Here is a 17,707-nt window from a genome sequence, read left to right on the forward strand (position 1 = left end):
GGGCTCTGAAGCAGCATGGGAGGGGGGAGCTGCCTCAGTGGTGGAAGGAGGGAGGGTCGAGGGGGGAGGGGTGGAGTTCTTTGTCTTTCCTCCTTTGTCCTTTTCCTGATTGCCTGTGCCGCCGGTGCTGCAGGGGGACTTCAGTTTGGGCTTCCTTCGGCAGGCAGATTGGGTTTGATCCTCCTCCGTGCAGACTGTTTGAGGTCACAGCGGCGTAGGACTTCTGTCTCTGAGGGCAGTCTTTGTACACATGGCTGGTCTGTCCGCAGAGGGTGCAGGTCTTTTTCCTGGGACAGTCTTTCGTCTCGTGGCCAGTCACCCGGCATTCCTGCAAGCGGCCTCCTTGCATTCCTTCAGCACGTGGCCCATCGCTCCGCATCTCCTGCAGGATTTTGGCTGGTCAGGGTAGTGCAGGATTGCCGCCGAGTTTCCCAAGGAGAAGCTCTGCGGTAGGGGCTGGAGGACGTTTGGAGGCGTTGTCCTTCCATAACCTGACGATGACCGACCACTTACCCGTCCAGAAGCCATTCCCATCCTGGATCTGGGTGGGTTCCCTCACCACCGTGCAGAAGCGCTTCAGGAACGTGGAGATGTCCTTGCCAGGCGTATGGGGATTCCTCATGGCAATCGTCACTCTCCTTTCCTCTCTCTGTATGGGGCAATTCCCCACAAAGCGAGCAAAGGGGGAGTCCGGCATTGCATTCTGGACCATTTCCCAGTAGCGCTTGCAGACCGCAATGGAGGCAAACGTAACATAGAAGAGGCCCAGAGCGAATGTCTGTATGCTCAATGTATCTGCTCTGGAGAATCCCTGCTCCATGACCATTTTCTTCCCAAAGGTCTCTGCACTCATTTCAGGGATCCTTCCCTCCACCTCCTTGAGCCTCAGCACTACCGTCTGCTTCATCCAGGGTTCCAGAGCGGGGGCCATCCTGGAACTTTCGGGCTGGAGTCAGGTGAGCTGCGGCCTGGGACGTAGAAGGGCCAGAAGAGGGCTGATCTTCCAGGCTGGGAGTAGCTGCCTTCTCCTTTCCCAGCTTCTCGGAGGTCTTCCTAGCCGGGCAGAAGCAGAGGTAGGAGCAAGAGCTGAAGCAGGAGCATCAGCAGAAACTGGAGCCAGGGTTAAATCCATTCTTGGTCTTTTCGTAGTCTTTTCTTCTTTCCAGATGGAGGTAGTCTGCAGATGAGAGATGAATCTTTCCTGGAGATATCAGCTCTCTTCTTGGTGGGTGGAGCTATGCAGATGATCCTCCTCAAACTTCTATCTTCTTCTTTTCTGTTTTCTTGGTTTCAAACTCTTGAAGCTTTGTAAAAAGTGGTGGACTCAGCCAACCTACTTTTACTCAGAATCAAGAATTCAATAGCCGTAAAAACAGCTCTTGTGCTTCCTTACTGACTTTGAGAGCAGAGCTTCAATCGCGTCAAAAGGAATTATATCGCAAACAAGATCCCAATGGAATAAAAACAAGCAGTTCTCCACTCTGATAAGAACAGATACTACACTTGATCTTAGCCAAAAGGCCGAGAAGCGATGCCACAAACTCCCCAGGCCAGCCAGCCCCACCGTCTTGCCCATGCGTCAGCTGCATGGTAAGCATCAACTTGGCAGGAGGAAGCAGCTGCCCTAAGACAAGCGCCGAGACGTGAACCCATGTGACATTCCACGGCCTCGTGACAAAAGCGGCCCACCTTGGAGCCAAGGCCTGATACAAAGCCCAAGGGTTGCCACAGCGGAAAAACCCTCGGAGTTGTGCGGAAACGAGGTAGCCGATACAGCTGGGAGTGGGAGGGGTGGGGGGGGAGGGACAGTCAGTTGGTCCCTTTGGGTGTTTGGCGCTCGTGGTGGGATTTGGGGGAGGCGGGGTAGACCAGGCAAGGAAGAGGACGGCTTTAAACCACCATCTCCACCTCCATCCCCGCCCCTAGATGCCCACAAAACAAAGAAGGAGACGTCAGTGAAGAGCGGTGACGAGCTAGATATCCCTCGAGACACCACGTTCACAACTCTTCAGACACCACGTTCACACCTGTTGGAGATTGAAGATGAAAAGGAGAAGGCACATCCTGGCCCGCCTGTGTGAACAAGGCCTCGAACACAGGGGCTGCAGCGACATCAGACAGCCTGCAGGACTGCTTCGTGGTTTCTGGGAGCTTAATAAGGCTTCCTGCTAGCGGTACAGGCTTGGTCGTCCGACACTACTTCACTCACCCCACAACAGCGGCCTTCTAATTCCGAGCCTCGCCTGACATCTGTTGGAATGCTGGAAGTACTACAAGCAATAGCGTCCTACAGGCACGCATGAACTTTTCTTAATTAAGTCAAATTAAACTAAATTAATTAATTAATTAATTATTCAGTTAAATAATTAAATCAATCCTGCTCTGGCTAGAGCTTCTTTCCCTTCCCTCATAGTAGGCAATCCCCAGCCAAGGCTGCTTGTCTTGTTTTATACCAGTAAAGGAGAAAGTGCACGCTCCTGGAAGTACTGCAATACCAGGTCGATGCGTGGAGTGGACGGAGCAAGCCCCTATTCCATCTCCCTGTTCCAAAAATCAATTTAATATATGGTCCCCAGATAGGGGACGTATCAGATATTAAACTGATAAGAACAGATACTACACTTGATCTTAGCCAAAAGGCGAAGCGATGCCACAAACTCCCCAGGCCAGCCAGCCCCACCGTCTTGCCCATGCGTCAGCTGCATGGTAAGCATCAACTTGGCAGGAGGAAGCAGCTGCCCTAAGACAAGCGCCGAGACGTGAACCCATGTGACATTCCACGGCCTCGTGACAAAAGCGGCCCACCTTGGAGCCAAGGCCTGATACAAAGCCCAAGGGTTGCCACAACGGCGGAAAAACCCTCGGAGTTGTGCGGAAACGAGGTAGCCGATACAGCTGGGAGTGGGAGTGGGCGTGGGGAGGGGGGGACAGTCAGTTGGTCCCTTTGGGTGTTTGGCTCGTGGTGGGATTTGGGGAGGGGGGTAGACCAGGCAAGGAAGAGGACGGCTTTAAACCACCATCTCCACCTCCATCCCGCCCTAGATGCCCACAAAACAAAGAAGGAGACGTCAGTGAAGAGCGGTGACGAGCTAGATATCCCTCGAGACACCACGTTCACAACTCTTCAGACACCACGTTCACACCTGTTGGAGATTGAAGATGAAAAGGAGAAGGCACATCCTGGCCCGCCTGTGTGAACAAGGCCTCGAACACAGGGGCTGCAGCGACATCAGACAGCCTGCAGGACTGCTTCGTGGTTTCTGGGAGCTTAATAAGGCTTCCTGCTAGCGGTACAGGCTTGGTCGTCCGACACTACTTCACTCACCCCACAACAGCGCCTTCTAATTCCGAGCCTCGCCTGACATCTGTTGGAATGCTGGAAGTACTACAAGCAATAGCGTCCTACAGGCACGCATGAACTTTTCTTAATTAAGTCAAATTAAACTAAATTAATTAATTAATTAATTATTCAGTTAAATAATTAAATCAATCCTGCTCTGGCTAGAGCTTCTTTCCCTTCCCTCATAGTAGGCAATCCCCAGCCAAGGCTGCTTGTCTTGTTTTATACCAGTAAAGGAGAAAGTGCACCGCTCCTGGAAGTACTGCAATACCAGGTCGATGCGTGGAGTGGACGGAGCAAGCCCCTATTCCATCTCCCTGTTCCAAAAATCAATTTAATATATGGTCCCCAGATAGGGGACGTATCAGATATTAAACTGATAAGAACAGATACTACACTTGATCTTAGCCAAAAGGCCGAGAAGCGATGCCACAAACTCCCCAGGCCAGCCAGCCCCACCGTCTTGCCCATGCGTCAGCTGCATGGTAAGCATCAACTTGGCAGGAGGAAGCAGCTGCCCTAAGACAAGCGCCGAGACGTGAACCCATGTGACATTCCACGGCCTCGTGACAAAAGCGGCCCACCTTGGAGCCAAGGCCTGATACAAAGCCCAAGGGTTGCCACACGGCGGAAAAACCCTCGGAGTTGTGCGGAAACGAGGTAGCCGATACAGCTGGGAGTGGGAGTGGGTGGGGGGGAGGGACAGTCAGTTGGTCCCTTTGGGTGTTTGGCGCTCGTGGTGGGATTTGGTGGAGGCGGCGTAGACCAGGCAAGGAAGAGGACGGCTTTAAACCACCATCTCCACCTCCATCCCGCCCTAGATGCCCACAAAACAAAGAAGGAGACGTCAGTGAAGAGCGGTGACGAGCTAGATATCCCTCGAGACACCACGTTCACAACTCTTCAGACACCACGTTCACACCTGTTGGAGATTGAAGATGAAAAGGAGAAGGCACATCCTGGCCCGCCTGTGTGAACAAGGCCTCGAACACAGGGCGCTGCAGCGACATCAGACAGCCTGCAGGACTGCTTCGTGGTTTCTGGGAGCTTAATAAGGCTTCCTGCTAGCGGTACAGGCTTGGTCGTCCGACACTACTTCACTCACCCCACAACAGCGCCTTCTAATTCCGAGCCTCGCCTGACATCTGTTGGAATGCTGGAAGTACTACAAGCAATAGCGTCCTACAGGCACGCATGAACTTTTCTTAATTAAGTCAAATTAAACTAAATTAATTAATTAATTAATTATTCAGTTAAATAATTAAATCAATCCTGCTCTGGCTAGAGCTTCTTTCCCTTCCCTCATAGTAGGCAATCCCCAGCCAAGGCTGCTTGTCTTGTTTTATACCAGTAAAGGAGAAAGTGCACCGCTCCTGGAAGTACTGCAATACCAGGTCGATCGTGGAGTGGACGGAGCAAGCCCTATTCCATCTCCCTGTTCCAAAAATCAATTTAATATATGGTCCCCAGATAGGGGACGTATCAGATATTAAACTGATAAGAACAGATACTACACTTGATCTTAGCCAAAAGGCCGAAGCGATGCCACAACCTCCCCAGGCCAGCCAGCCCCACCGTCTTGCCCATGCGTCAGCTGCATGGTAAGCATCAACTTGGCAGGAGGAAGCAGCTGCCCTAAGACAAGCGCCGAGGCGTGAACCCATGTGACATTCCACGGCCTCGTGACAAAAGCGGCCCACCTTGGAGCCAAGGCCTGATACAAAGCCCAAGGGTTGCCACAACGGCGGAAAAACCCTCGGAGTTGTGCGGAAGCGAGGTAGCCGATACAGCTGGGAGTGGGAGTGGGCGTGGGGGGGGAGGGACAGTCAGTTGGTCCCTTTGGGTGTTTGGCTCGTGGTGGGATTTGGGGAGGCGGGTAGACCAGGCAAGGAAGAGGACGGCTTTAAACCACCATCTCCACCTCCATCCCGCCCTAGATGCCCACAAAACAAAGAAGGAGACGTCAGTGAAGAGCGGTGACGAGCTAGATATCCCTCGAGACACCACGTTCACAACTCTTCAGACACCACGTTCACACCTGTTGGAGATTGAAGATGAAAAGGAGAAGGCACATCCTGGCCCGCCTGTGTGAACAAGGCCTCGAACACAGGGGCTGCAGCGACATCAGACAGCCTGCAGGACTGCTTCGTGGTTTCTGGGAGCTTAATAAGGCTTCCTGCTAGCGGTACAGGCTTGGTCGTCCGACACTACTTCACCCACCCCACAACAGCGCCTTCTAATTCCGAGCCTCGCCTGACATCTGTTGGAATGCTGGAAGTACTACAAGCAATAGCGTCCTACAGGCACGCATGAACTTTTCTTAATTAAGTCAAATTAAACTAAATTAATTAATTAATTAATTATTCAGTTAAATAATTAAATCAATCCTGCTCTGGCTAGAGCTTCTTTCCCTTCCCTCATAGTAGGCAATCCCCAGCCAAGGCTGCTTGTCTTGTTTTATACCAGTAAAGGAGAAAGTGCACGCTCCTGGAAGTACTGCAATACCAGGTCGATGCGTGGAGTGGACGGAGCAAGCCCCTATTCCATCTCCCTGTTCCAAAAATCAATTTAATATATGGTCCCCAGATAGGGGACGTATCAGATATTAAACTGATAAGAACAGATACTACACTTGATCTTAGCCAAAAGGCCGGCGATGCCACAACCTCCCCAGGCCAGCCAGCCCCACCGTCTTGCCCATGCGTCAGCTGCATGGTAAGCATCAACTTGGCAGGAGGAAGCAGCTGCCCTAAGACAAGCGCCGAGACGTGAACCCATGGGACATTCCACGGCCTCGTGACAAAGCGGCCCACCTTGGAGCCAAGGCCTGATACAAAGCCCAAGGGTTGCCACAACGGCGGAAAAACCCTCGGAGTTGTGCGGAAACGAGGTAGCCGATACAGCTGGGAGTGGGAGTGGTGGGGAGGGAGGGGGACAGTCAGTTGGTCCCTTTGGGTGTTTGGCTCGTGGTGGGATTTGGGGAGGCGGGTAGACCAGGCAAGGAAGAGGGCGGCTTTAAACCACCATCTCCACCTCCATCCCGCCCTAGATGCCCACAAAACAAAGAAGGAGACGTCAGTGAAGAGCGGTGACGAGCTAGATATCCCTCGAGACACCACGTTCACAACTCTTCAGACACCACGTTCACACCTGTTGGAGATTGAAGATGAAAAGGAGAAGGCACATCCTGGCCCGCCTGTGTGAACAAGGCCTCGAACACAGGGGGCGCTGCAGCGACATCAGACAGCCTGCAGGACTGCTTCGTGGTTTCTGGGAGCTTAATAAGGCTTCCTGCTAGCGGTACAGGCTTGGTCGTCCGACACTACTTCACTCACCCCACAACAGCGGCCTTCTAATTCCGAGCCTCGCCTGACATCTGTTGGAATGCTGGAAGTACTACAAGCAATAGCGTCCTACAGGCACGCATGAACTTTTCTTAATTAAGTCAAATTAAACTAAATTAATTAATTAATTAATTATTCAGTTAAATAATTAAATCAATCCTGCTCTGGCTAGAGCTTCTTTCCCTTCCCTCATAGTAGGCAATCCCCAGCCAAGGCTGCTTGTCTTGTTTTATACCAGTAAAGGAGAAAGTGCACGCTCCTGGAAGTACTGCAATACCAGGTCGATCGTGGAGTGGACGGAGCAAGCCCCTATTCCATCTCCCTGTTCCAAAAATCAATTTAATATATGGTCCCCAGATAGGGACGTATCAGATATTAAACTGATAAGAACAGATTACACAGTCTAATAGTCTTACAATCTATACCAATCTACAATTCAAACAGAGATGACTGTATTCAGCTATAGACTGATACAGTCTTTCACTATACATTACCTACAACACCTTATTTACATATACAAGGGTAATTTGTATATAAAAATCACAATCTTTACAATCTTACATGCCATATTAAGTGTTTTGTCAATAACATTCGGTTATTTTCCATTACATTCAATACAGTGTTCCACATTCTGTTACTATTTACAAGTTATTGCAGTCTCGACTTGGTCCCCGTCCCTGAAAGCTTGTCCTCAAAGAGGGGGCTTTGCCGAAGGCTGCAGTAAACCAAAGGTTACATTAATAAACCTCTTGGAGGGCGAGGTGGTCTTGCATATCCTCAGTTCTTCAAGGAGTCCAGGATAGAATAGTCTTTGAGGAGGCTGCGGATGTATCTGCAGCAGTCCTGGATTGTCATCCTTTCCCTCCTGAGGACGAGGCGGTTCCTGGCGACCCATAGAGCGTCCTTCACGCAGCACATGAGACGCCATGCCTCCTCGGTGGCTTCCAGTGAGTGGGTACCCGGAAAAGTCCATAGAGCACCGAATGGTGCGAAAGATTGTCTCTGGGTACCGACTCTTCCAATTCCTCTTCCAGGGCGTCAAAGAGTGACTGTGCCACTGGGCATTCCCAGAAGAGGTGCAGTGCGTCTTCTTCCCGCTGGATGCACCACGGGCAGTGTCTGTATCTGCACAGATTTCTGGCATGCATGAACGCGGAGAGGCAGTCCCCCCCGCACAGCCATCCACGCCAGATCCCTGTGCCTGTTTGTCAGTTCTTTGGAGGCTATGTTCTCCCAGACCACCGTGGCTGTCGCTGATGGTAGGGTTCCGATAGGCTCCGTCGTGTCTTTGGCTCTGATGAGCTTGTAGATGGTTTTCGGTTTCCACAGGTCCGGTTTGACTCCCTGAAGTCCGTGTTCCGTTACGAAGCGGACAACATCCGTGTAGAACCATGGAGTGTCCCAGTTGTAAGGGTAGGAGCTGTCCCACTTGTCCCAGCCGAGTCTCTTCCAGACTGGCAGGAGGAAGAAGCGGGACATGGCGTTTCCGGACGATCCGCTGCTGTACTCCGTCAGTGTCCTGCGGATGCAGTTGCAGGCAAGAAGGCCCTGAGCAGGGTGGGGATGTCGGGGATGCCTTTCCCACCCTTTCGGGGTTCTTTGTACATGACTGCCCGCTTGACTCTGTCCATCTTGGAGCCCCAGATGAAGTGAAAGACTGCCCTGGTGATGGCTCTGCAGACGGTGGCGAGGGTGGCCATGCCTGGGCCGGGTACTGCAGGACCGGGAGGATCTCATTCCGCAGCACCAGCGCTTTGCCTTCCACGGTGAGGTCCCTGAGGCTCCAGAGCCCGATCTTCTGTCTGACTTTGGCCAGTCTCGTCCCACGTCTTCAGGGCCGCTCCCTCTCCGCCCGAACCAGCTGCCCAGGATCTTGATGGAGTCCGTCTGATGGTGAAGGGAGGGTGGAGGGTGTCAGGTGCCATTCCCCGAGGAGCATCGCCTCTGACTTCCCGCAGTTGACCTTTGCTCCCGAAGCAAGTCCGAAGTCTTCGCAGATCTCCGCCAGCGCCGTCATCGATCTCTGGTCAGCGCAGATCACGGTGACGTCGTCCATGTAGAGGGAGCATCTGATCTCTCTTCTGTCCGTCCCGGTGCGGTGATCCCTCTGATCTCCGGTCTTCCTCTGATCCGTTCCGCCAGGAGCTCTATACAACAGACAAAGAGAAGAGGGGAGAGAGGGCAGCCTTGTCTGACCCCGGACAGGACCGGGAAGGGGTCAGTTTTCCAGCCGTTCACCAGCACCATGCTGGAGATGTCTCGGTACATCAGGCTGATGTACGAACAGAACGTGTCGCCCATTCCGAGACCTCGCAGAGCCTTGATCATGAACTCGTGGGACACCCGGTCGAAGGCTTTCTCTTGATCTAGGCTGACCAAGGCCGCGGTGATGCGGCGTTCCTTCACGTAGTGCACCGAGTCCCTGATCATGGCCAAGCTGTCGGCGATCCTGCGTCCGGGGATGCCGCAGGTCTGGTCTGGGTGGACGACCTGTCCGATCACCTTTTTTAGCCGGTTGGCTATCACCTTGGCCAGGATCTTGTAGTCCACGTTCAGGAGGGTGATGGGGCGCCAATTCCTCAGCTCGCATCTCTCTCCTTCTGTTTGTACAAGATCGTGATCATTCCTTCTCTCAACGACGGAGGCATTCTGCCCTCCGCCACCATCTCCCGGTAGAGCTCCAGTAGGTCCGGACCGATGAGGTCCCACAGCGACGCACTTGGCTGGTAGTCCGTCACTGCCCGGGGTCCTGCCGGCCCTGAAGGATCTGGCGGCAGAGTGCAGCTCCCCCAGCGTCAAGGGTGCGTTCAGAGCAGACTCACCTGTGGGATCCAAGGTTTTGTTAATACCTGTTAGGAACCGGTCGGTTGCGTCTGCTTCGGCGTCTTTGGGGAGTAGAGGCTGCTGTAGTAGTCCCGGACCACTCCCATCACTGCCTCCTTTCCCGTTTGACGACCCTCCATCGCCTCGCAGTTCTCTCAGGGGAGTGTGGCCGGAGTGGAGTTTCCTAAAGAAAAAGGAGTTACACTTCTCACCTTTCTCCAGGTTCTCCACTTTGGATCGAAAGACAATGCGTTTGGATTCCTCCTCAAAGTGCCTCCTCAGGCTCTCCTTGGTCTCCTCCAACTCATTTCTCACGTCCCAGCCGCACTGGTGAAGCTCTTGCAGGGACCACAGCTCCTTCTGCAGTCTGCAGAATTCCCTTTGCCGTTGCTGCGCCTGCCGTCTTCCTTTGGCCTGAAAGAAACTGCGGAGTTTAACTTTAATAAATTCCCACCAATCGCTTACTTTCTGGAAGTGGCATTTCTCTTCCTTCCAAGCGACGTAAGCGGTCCTTAGCTCCTGCATGACGTCTTCCCTTTCCAGGAGGCTACAATTCAGTTTCCACGACCCCGGGCCATGCGGAAGGCTTTGGCCGAGGGATCCCTGGAAGTGAACCGCCCTGTGGTCTGAGAAGAAGCACGGGACCAATGTGTACTTCTCGGCTGTCACTGCTCTGGAGACGAAGACAAAGTCGATCCGGGAGCGGGTCGAGCCATCAGACCGGCTCCAGGTGTAGTTGGCTGAGCCTGCCCCGGTAGTCCCCGCCCGTCCGACAAGGAAGCTTCTGTCACCATCTCCCTGAGCAGCCTGGATGTGGTGTCCAGTCTGGTGGATGTGCCTGAGCTGCGCCCGTCCTCCTCCAGGGGGCAGTTGAAGACCCCGGCCATCACCACCGCCCTGGAAGTGGCGAGATGGGGCCGCAGGGTCTGGAAAAGCTCCAAGCGCTCGTTCTTCCCAGGGGGTGCATACACGCAGATGAGCCGGACAGGCTCCCCCGCCCACGATCCGTCGACGACCAGCAGCCGGCCGCAGACGAGCTCCCGGACGGAGTCCAACGTGAACCGGTTCCCCTGACAAGGACGGCGATCCCCGCTGCCTTGTTGTCACCACCTCCCGACCAGTAGGAAGGACCGTGAGACCACTGTTTGCCCAGGTGGCGGTAGTTTCTGGAGGGTGGGAGGGCACACTCCTGCAGCATGTACACATCACAGTTCTGAGCGGACAGGAAGGTCATCACCGTCTGTCTCCTCAGTTTGTCCTTGATGCTCCTCACGTTGATGGAAAATAAAGAAAGAGTAGCCATCATGGGGAGTAAAATGGAGAGGTTAGTGTGGGCCAGGAGCCCCTAGTCGCCGCCGGTCAGGCGGGACTTCGGGTCTGCCGGCCCCGGGGTCCTCGATCTGAAGCAGCCGGTTGATCTGTGCCAGGTTGTCCATGTCGTTGTGGGTAGGCTGGAAGTTTAGAGCTGCTTCGAGAAACAGCTCCTCTTCCATCTGGGTCTCCTCGTCTTCTTGCTGTGGGCATTCAGATGGGGGCTCTGCTGTCTTCTTCCTTCTCTGGTCCTCCTCTGGGCTGTTTGGACTTCTCCTCTTCCTTGTCCGATTCCCTGTAGGTGCGACGAGGGGAAAATCCTCCGGGTTGAGGGTGAGTGAGGGGGGTGGATGTGAGGGCTCTGAAGTAGCATGGGAGGGGGGAGCTGCCTCAGGGTTGGAAGGAGGGAGGGTCGAGGGGGGAGGGGTGGAGTTCTTTGTCTTTCCTCCTTTGTCCTTTTTCTTGATTACCTGTGCCGCGCCCGGTGCTGCAGGGGGGGACTTCAGTTTCTGCTTCCTATCGGCAGGCAGATTGGGTTTTGATCCTCCTGTGTGCACAGTGTTTGAGGTCACAGCGGCGTAGGACTTCTGTCTCTGAGGGCAGTCTTTGTACACATGGCTGGTCTGTCCGCAGAGGTTGCAGGTCTTTTTCCTGGGACAGTCTTTCGTCTCGTGGCCAGTCACCCGGCAGTTCCTGCAAGCGGCCTCCTTGCAGTCCTTCAGCACGTGGCCCATCGCTCCGCATCTCCTGCAGGATTTTGGCTGGTCAGGGTAGTGCAGGATTGCCGCCGAGTTTCCCAAGGAGAAGCTCTGCGGTAGGTGCTGGAGGCCGTTTGGAGAGGCGTTGTCCTTCCACAACCTGACGATGACCGACCACTTACCCGTCCAGAAGCCATTCCCGTCCTGAATCTGGGTGGGTTCCCTCACCACGGTGCAGAAGCGCTTCAGGAACGTGGAGATGTCCTTGCCAGGCGTATGGGGATTCCTCATGGCAATCGTCACTCTCCTTTCCTCTCTCTGTATGGGGCAATTCCCCACAAAGCGAGCAAAGGGGGAGTCCGGCACTGCATTCTGGACCATTTCCCAGTAGCGCTTGCAGACCGCAATAGAGGCAAACGTAACATAGAAGAGGCCCAGAGCGAATGACTGTATGCTCAATGTATCTGCTCTGGAGAATCCCTGCTCCATGACCATTTTCTTCCCAAAGGTCTCTGCACTCATTTCAGGGATCCTTCCCTCCACCTCCTTGAGCCTCAGCACCACCGTCTGCTTCATCCAGGGTTCCAGAGCCGGGGGGCCATCCTGGAACTTTCGGGCTGGAGTCAGGTGAGCTGCGGCCTGGGATGTAGAGGGGCCAGAAGAGGGCTGATCTTCCAGGCTGGGAGTAGCTGCCTTCCTCTTTCCCAGCTTCTCGGAGATCTTCCTAGCGGGGCAGAAGCGGAGGTAGGAGCAAGTGCTGAAGCAGGAGCATCAGCAGAAACTGGAGCCAGGGTTGCAGAATCCATTCTTGGTCTTTTCGTAGTCTTTTCTTCTTTCCAGATGGAGGTCGTCTGCAGATGAGAGATGACTCTTTCCAAAAGATATCAGCTCTCTTCTTGGTGGGCGGAGCTATGCAAATGATCCTCCTCAAACTTCTATCTTCTTCTTTTTTTCCTTTCTGTTTTCTTGGTTTCAAATTCTAGAAACTTTGTAAAAAGCGGTGGACTCAGCCAACCTACTTTCACTCAGAATCAAGAATTCAATAGCCGTAAAAACAGCTCTTGTGCTTCCTTACTGACTTTGAGAGCAGAGCTTCAATGCCGTCAAAAGGAATTATATCGCAAACAAGATCCCAATGGAAAAATCAAGCAGTTCTCCACTCTGATAAGAACAGATACTACACTTGATCTTAGCCAAAAGGCGAGAAGCGATGCCACAAACTCCCCAGGCCAGCCAGCCCCACCGTCTTGCCCATGCGTCAGCTGCATGGTAAGCATCAACTTGGCAGGAGGAAGCAGCTGCCCTAAGACAAGCGCCGAGACGTGAACCCATGTGACATTCCACGGCCTGCGTGACAAAAGCGGCCCACCTTGGAGCCAAGGCCTGATACAAAGCCCAAGGGTTGCCACAGCGGCGGAAAAACCCTCGGAGTTGTGCGGAAAGCGAGGTAGCCGATACAGCTGGGAGTGGGAGTGGGCGTGGGGGAGGGACAGTCAGTTGGTCCCTTTGGGTGTTTGGCTCGTGGTGGGATTTGGGGAGGCGGGTAGACCAGGCAAGGAAGAGGACGGCTTTAAACCACCATCTCCACCTCCATCCCCGCCCTAGATGCCCACAAAACAAAGAAGGAGACGTCAGTGAAGAGCGGTGACGAGCTAGATATCCCTCGAGACACCACGTTCACAACTCTTCAGACACCACGTTCACACCTGTTGGAGATTGAAGATGAAAAGGAGAAGGCACATCCTGGCCCGCCTGTGTGAACAAGGCCTCGAACACAGGGGGCGCTGCAGCGACATCAGACAGCCTGCAGGACTGCTTCGTGGTTTCTGGGAGCTTAATAAGGCTTCCTGCTAGCGGTACAGGCTTTGTCGTCCGACACTACTTCACTCACCCCACAACAGCGGCCTTCTAATTCCGAGCCTCGCCTGACATCTGTTGGAATGCTGGAAGTACTACAAGCAATAGCGTCCTACAGGCACGCATGAACTTTTCTTAATTAAGTCAAATTAAACTAAATTAATTAATTAATTAATTATTCAGTTAAATAATTAAATCAATCCTGCTCTGGCTAGAGCTTCTTTCCCTTCCCTCATAGTAGGCAATCCCCAGCCAAGGCTGCTTGTCTTGTTTTATACCAGTAAAGGAGAAAGTGCACGCTCCTGGAAGTACTGCAATACCAGGTCGATGCGTGGAGTGGACGGAGCAAGCCCCTATTCCATCTCCCTGTTCCAAAAATCAATTTAATATATGGTCCCCAGATAGGGGACGTATCAGATATTAAACTGATAAGAACAGATACTACACTTGATCTTAGCCAAAGGGCCGAGCGATGCCACAAACTCCCCAGGCCAGCCAGCCCCACCGTCTTGCCCATGCGTCAGCTGCATGGTAAGCATCAACTTGGCAGGAGGAAGCAGCTGCCCTAAGACAAGCGCCGAGACGTGAACCCATGTGACATTCCACGGCCTGCGTGACAAAAGCGGCCCACCTTGGAGCCAAGGCCTGATACAAAGCCCAAGGGTTGCCACAACGGCGGAAAAACCCTCGGAGTTGTGCGAGAAGCGAGGTAGCCGATACAGCGGGGAGTGGGAGTGGGCGTGGGGGAGAGGGAGGGGGACAGTCAGTTGGTCCCTTTGGGTGTTTGGCGCTCGTGGTGGGATTTGGGGGAGGCGGGTGGACCAGGCAAGGAAGAGGACGGCTTTAAACCACCATCTCCACCTCCATCCCCCCCTAGATGCCCACAAAACAAAGAAGGAGACGTCAGTGAAGAGCGGTGGAGCTAGATATCCCTCGAGACACCACGCTTCACAACTCTTCAGAGACAGCGTTCACACCTGTTGGAGATTGAAGATGAAAAGGAGAAGGCACATCCTGGCCGCCTGTGTGAACAAGGCCTCGAACACAGGGGGCGCTGCAGCGACATCAGACAGCCTGCAGGACTGCTTCGTGGTTTCTGGGAGCTTAATAAGGCTTCCTGCTAGCGGTACAGGCTTGGTCGTCCGACACTACTTCACTCACCCCACAACAGCGGCCTTCTAATTCCGAGCCTCGCCTGACATCTGTTGGAATGCTGGAAGTACTACAAGCAATAGCGTCCTACAGGCACGCATGAACTTTTCTTAATTAAGTCAAATTAAACTAAATTAATTAATTAATTAATTATTCAGTTAAATAATTAAATCAATCCTGCTCTGGCTAGAGCTTCTTTCCCTTCCCTCATAGTAGGCAATCCCCAGCCAAGGCTGCTTGTCTTGTTTTATACCAGTAAAGGAGAAAGTGCACGCTCCTGGAAGTACTGCAATACCAGGTCGATCGTGGAGTGGGCGGAGCAAGCCCCTATTCCATCTCCCTGTTCCAAAAATCAATTTAATATATGGTCCCCAGATAGGGGACGTATCAGATATTAAACTGATAAGAACAGATACTACACTTGATCTTAGCCAAAAGGCGGCGATGCCACAAACTCCCCAGGCCAGCCAGCCCCACCGTCTTGCCCATGCGTCCAGCTGCATGGTAAGCATCAACTTGGCAGGAGGAAGCAGCTGCCCTAAGACAAGCGCCGAGCCGTGAACCCATGTGACATTCCACGGCCTCGTGACAAAAGCGGCCCACCTTGGAGCCAAGGCCTGATACAAAGCCCAAGGGTTGCCACAGGAAAAAAACTCGGAGTTGTCGGCGAGAGGTAGCCGATACAGCTGGGAGTGGGAGTGGGCGTGAGGGAGGGGAGGCAGTCAGTTGGTCCCTTTGGGTGTTTGGCTCGTGGTGGGATTTGGGAGGCGGGGTAGACCAGGCAAGGAAGAGGACGGCTTTAAACCACCATCTCCACCTCCATCCCGCCCTAGATGCCCACAAAACAAAGAAGGAGACGTCAGTGAAGAGCGGTGGCGAGCTAGATATCCCTCGAGACACCACGTTCACAACTCTTCAGACACCGCGCTTCACACCTGTTGGAGATTGAAGATGAAAAGGAGAAGGCACATCCTGGCCGCCTGTGTGAACAAGGCCTCGAACACAGGGAGCTGCAGCCATCAGACAGCCTGCAGGACTGCTTCGTGGTTTCTGGGAGCTTAATAAGGCTTCCTGCTAGCGGTACAGGCTTGGTCGTCCGACACTACTTCACTCACCCCACAACAGCGCCTTCTAATTCCGAGCCTGCGCTGACATCTGTTGGAATGCTGGAAGTACTACAAGCAATAGCGTCCTACAGGCACGCATGAACTTTTCTTAATTAAGTCAAATTAAACTAAATTAATTAATTAATTAATTATTCAGTTAAATAATTAAATCAATCCTGCTCTGGCTAGAGCTTCTTTCCCTTCCCTCATAGTAGGCAATCCCCAGCCAAGGCTGCTTGTCTTGTTTTATACCAGTAAGGCACTCTGATACCAACGTCATGAGATAGCAAGCCTATTCATCTCCTTCAACATTTAATATAGTCCCAGGGAGATCAGTAAACATGATATACACTTGATCTTGAAAGGCGAGGCTTATTAACTCCCAGGCCAGCCAGCCCATGCCTGCCCCTGCATTTGGGAAAAAAATGGAGGAGGGGGCAGCTCCCAAACCCCGCAACCCCCTTTTAAATTAGGCCGAAAAGGGGACCTTAGAACCCGATAAAAGCCCAAGGGTTGCCAAACGGCGGAAAACCCCGGGGGGGAAACGTTTTTTAACCCGCTGGGGGGTGGGAGTCGGGGGGGGGGGGACAGCGTTGGCCCGGGGTTTTCCGGGGATTGGGGGGCGGGGGGACCAGGAAAGGGAAAACTTTAAACCAATTCCACCCCACCCCCTTTTAAAAAAAGAAAGGGGCGCAGTGGGAAAAGGGGGAAATGAAGAAACCCCTTCCCTTTGGCACCTGTTGGGATTAAAGGGGGGAGAAGGCCAGGGCCCGGTTAACAACCCCCAACCAGGGGGCCCGAGCCAACAGGAGGAGCGTGGGCGGGGCTTAATAAGGTTCCCCGGAAGGCTTGGGCGTCCCCCACTCTTACCACCCCACCGGGGTTTAATTAGCCCCTGCCTGTTGGAAGCTGAAGCTCAAGCAATAGCGCCTCGGGGCGCTAATTTTCTTTAAATTGTAAATTTCTAAATTTAAAATTTTTTTTCGAAATTTAAAAAAACCCCCGCAGGTTTTTCCCCCCTCATGTGGAATCCCCCCAAGGCTCGCTTTTTTTCCTAAGGAAAAGGCACCGTTAAATATAATAAAATTAAGGGTTTTAGTTTTATTATCTCCTGTTCCAAAACTTTAATATAGGTCCCCAGAAAGGGGGGAAACAAATTTTAACGTAAAAGAATCATTGATTTTCCAAAAGGCGGAAAGGGCCACAAACCCCCACCACCGCCCACCCTTTTATGGCCCCCATGGGCTAATCAGGAAAATGTAAGACAAACCCCGCAACCCAAAAAGGCATTCCCCCTTTTGGCAAAAGCCCCCCTTGGGCCAAGGCCATACAAAGCCCCGGGGGCCCCCCTTTAAAAAAACCCCGAGGGAACCCCGGGGACGCTGGGAGGGGGGGGGAGGGCGTCAGGGGCCCGGGTGGGGGGGTTTTGGGTTTGGGGGAGGGGGGGTAGACCAGGAAGGAAAAGGGGGAAAAACCCCTTCCCCCTTCCCCCCTGTGCCCCAAAAAAAAAAAGGGGGGGAAAACGGGGGAGGTACCCCAAAACACCCCCCCAACCTTTTAGCCCAAGCCCCCAGTTGGGGGAAGATGAAAAGGGAAAGGGAATCCCCCCCCCGTAAAAACCTCGAACCGGGGCCCCGGGGAAAAGAAGTGAGGAGCCTGGCCCCGGGAGAGGGGTTTTTAAAAGGGGCAGGGGGTCGCCCAAATCTTAAAAACCCCCGGGCCTTTAATTCCGGCCGACAGTTGGTGTGGGAATACTTTCAATCCCACCGTGAAATTTTTTTAATTAAACTTAACCCAAATTTTTTAATTTTTACAGAAATTTAAAACAACCCCTTTTGGTGAGCCTTTTTCCCCCCCATTGGAAAAATTTTCTTTTTTTAACCATGGGGGAAAATCCCCTTTCCCAATAGCAATCCAGGCGCGTGGGTGGAAGGAGAAGCCCCCCCTCCCCGTTTCCAAAAAAAATTTTAAAATTGGTCCCCCGAAGGGGGGGTTATTTCTGTAAAACAATTAAATTTTCAGAAAAGGCGGGTTTTAAAACTCCCCGGGAGCCCGCCCCCCCGCCTTTTCCCACCC

At 53.1% G+C, this 17,707-nt stretch overlaps 7 non-coding genes and 2 pseudogenes across 7 annotated transcripts; all 9 read right to left on the reverse strand.

The window, feature by feature from the left end:
* Positions 1-1,350: 1,350 nt before the first annotated feature.
* On the reverse strand, positions 1,351-1,533 carry LOC120519759. The gene has a single exon (XR_005631655.1). It is a non-coding gene; the product is annotated as a U2 spliceosomal RNA (small nuclear RNA).
* Positions 1,534-2,462: 929 nt separating this feature from the next.
* LOC120519747 lies at positions 2,463-2,649 on the reverse strand. Its single transcript, XR_005631647.1, has one exon. It is a non-coding gene; the product is annotated as a U2 spliceosomal RNA (small nuclear RNA).
* Positions 2,650-3,577: 928 nt separating this feature from the next.
* On the reverse strand, positions 3,578-3,768 carry LOC120519730. Its single transcript, XR_005631630.1, has one exon. It is a non-coding gene; the product is annotated as a U2 spliceosomal RNA (small nuclear RNA).
* Positions 3,769-4,697: 929 nt separating this feature from the next.
* LOC120519748 lies at positions 4,698-4,884 on the reverse strand. Its single transcript, XR_005631648.1, has one exon. It is a non-coding gene; the product is annotated as a U2 spliceosomal RNA (small nuclear RNA).
* A 928-nt stretch (positions 4,885-5,812) lies between these two features.
* Positions 5,813-6,003, reverse strand: LOC120519745. Its single transcript, XR_005631645.1, has one exon. It is a non-coding gene; the product is annotated as a U2 spliceosomal RNA (small nuclear RNA).
* Positions 6,004-6,928: 925 nt separating this feature from the next.
* LOC120519757 lies at positions 6,929-7,107 on the reverse strand (annotated as a pseudogene).
* A 5,441-nt stretch (positions 7,108-12,548) lies between these two features.
* On the reverse strand, positions 12,549-12,728 carry LOC120519760 (annotated as a pseudogene).
* Positions 12,729-13,660: 932 nt separating this feature from the next.
* On the reverse strand, positions 13,661-13,847 carry LOC120519744. The gene has a single exon (XR_005631644.1). It is a non-coding gene; the product is annotated as a U2 spliceosomal RNA (small nuclear RNA).
* Positions 13,848-14,787: 940 nt separating this feature from the next.
* LOC120519750 lies at positions 14,788-14,976 on the reverse strand. Its single transcript, XR_005631650.1, has one exon. It is a non-coding gene; the product is annotated as a U2 spliceosomal RNA (small nuclear RNA).
* Between the last annotated feature and the right edge of the window lie 2,731 nt (positions 14,977-17,707).

This window comes from Polypterus senegalus, unplaced genomic scaffold (genome assembly GCF_016835505.1).
Source record: "Polypterus senegalus isolate Bchr_013 unplaced genomic scaffold, ASM1683550v1 scaffold_2409, whole genome shotgun sequence".
Classification (NCBI taxonomy): domain Eukaryota; kingdom Metazoa; phylum Chordata; class Cladistia; order Polypteriformes; family Polypteridae; genus Polypterus; species Polypterus senegalus.